Raw genomic sequence first — 1,709 nt, 5'->3', positions numbered from 1 at the left:
GCAGGGACTTATCCCTTGCACGCTTCCCGTGAGACTCACATTCCCAACTGTCCACAATTCTACGTATGTAATGTACCTTATAGACATTTGCCCATTCACTCATTACTCGCGCACGCTTTTGCGATTCCCGTAGGAGTTTAGGCAACCTGTGCGCATTCGCACAGACGAAGGTCAATGGCTGGGTAGCCTTGAACTATATATATGAAGACAGTAACTGTTCTCGAAAGAACAGAATACTGTTGATGACCGTGCAGCTTTTCTCTGGAATACATGATGACTAACTGAAACCCTCAACTGCCGACAGGTGTTGTTGATATACCTCGATGTGGACAGCTGAAAATGTGTGCCCCGACCGGGACTCGAACCCGGGATCTCCTGCTTATATGGCAGACGCTCTATCCATCTGAGCCACCAAGGACACACATGAATAGCGCGGACAGTTGGGAATGTGAGTCTCACGAGAAGCGTGCAAGGTATAAGTCCCTGCAGCCGCGCTATACATGTGTGTCCTCGGTGGCTCAGATGGATAGAGCGCCTGCCATGTAAGCAGGAGATCCCGGGTTCGAGTCCCGGTCAGGGCACACGTTTTCAGCTGTCCACATCGAGGTATATCAACAACACTTGTCGGCAGCTGAGGGTTTCAGTTAGTAATCATTTATTCCAGAGAAAAGCTGCACAGTCATCAACAGTATTCTGTTCTTTCGAGAACAGTTACTGTCTTCATATATACAATAATAGTCAACAGTAATGAACAGAAAAAAATGATTTCAGCCTCTGTGACTCGTGTCAGCCTTTGTCACATACAGTATCGGTATGTGTTCTGTTTGGCTACTTCTCTTTACAGCACCTGTAACCACTTTAAAGTTGTCTAAGGTCAAGGCTGCAGTAGTGGATATCGTATATTTGGTACAGTCGATGGCGAATATGAAGTCATTAAAAAAATTCCACGAGATTGTGATCCCGCAACAAATACAAATTTGTAAAATTCGTTCATTGATGGTGACGAAGTATGCCGGAATATTGTTAGACCGTCAGAAGTCCGAATTAATGAGAAAATAAGACCGAAGAAGACTAAAATTAGGAAAACTAAGCGTCTTCTACACTTGCCTCAAAAGTTTCCTCCTGTAAATAGGAAGTATGTATGTGCGCGATATGAGTAACCAATTGTTATTAGAAGTTAAACAGTCGAAATGGCAGGCGAAAATTCAAGTGCTGGGGGCGGGGTGGCGGGGGGGGGGGGGGGGGGGGGCGGGGCGGGCGGTAAACGCGGTCATGAACACCCCATAAAAATTAATAGAAGCATTTGAATGTTAGCACAGATCAAATTATAAATTTCACAGTTAACTTTCGAGGAATGAAAACTGAAAGAGTGTTGAAAATGAAAAGGAGTTCTGGGGCTTACAAACCTGCTCACGTGGATGGGACTGCGGACTGACGGGTAATATCCCAGCCGGCTAAACGTGCTCATTCACATACTGATAGCACCTGCTGCCAACAACAAAGTCGACACGATCCAAGAATCCATAGACCGAATCGATAAACCTTGTGAAGCGGAGTAAGGGAAGACAGAAAGGGAAATATGCTCCAACAAGACAAAAAAAGTAGACACAGAAAGACTTATTTCCTATACGTAGGCGTAAACTGACTGAGCTCATATGCTAGCTCGTACAGCTTTAGTTTGCAGACCAGTGTTCACAGTCGTGTTGTTT

The 1,709-nt window shown here is 45.1% G+C and overlaps 2 non-coding genes across 2 annotated transcripts; one reads left to right on the top strand and one right to left on the bottom strand.

Moving 5' to 3' along the window:
* Positions 1 to 344: 344 nt before the first annotated feature.
* Trnai-uau lies at positions 345 to 418 on the bottom strand. The gene has a single exon. It is a non-coding gene; the product is annotated as a tRNA-Ile (tRNA).
* An 88-nt stretch (positions 419 to 506) lies between these two features.
* On the top strand, positions 507 to 581 carry Trnat-ugu. The gene has a single exon. It is a non-coding gene; the product is annotated as a tRNA-Thr (tRNA).
* The last annotated feature ends 1,128 nt before the right edge of the window (positions 582 to 1,709 follow it).

Source organism: Schistocerca piceifrons, chromosome 2, assembly GCF_021461385.2.
Source record: "Schistocerca piceifrons isolate TAMUIC-IGC-003096 chromosome 2, iqSchPice1.1, whole genome shotgun sequence".
Lineage (NCBI taxonomy): Eukaryota > Metazoa > Arthropoda > Insecta > Orthoptera > Acrididae > Schistocerca > Schistocerca piceifrons.
Note: the sequence above shows the minus strand (reverse complement) of the source record. Positions and strands in the feature narration are given on the sequence as shown.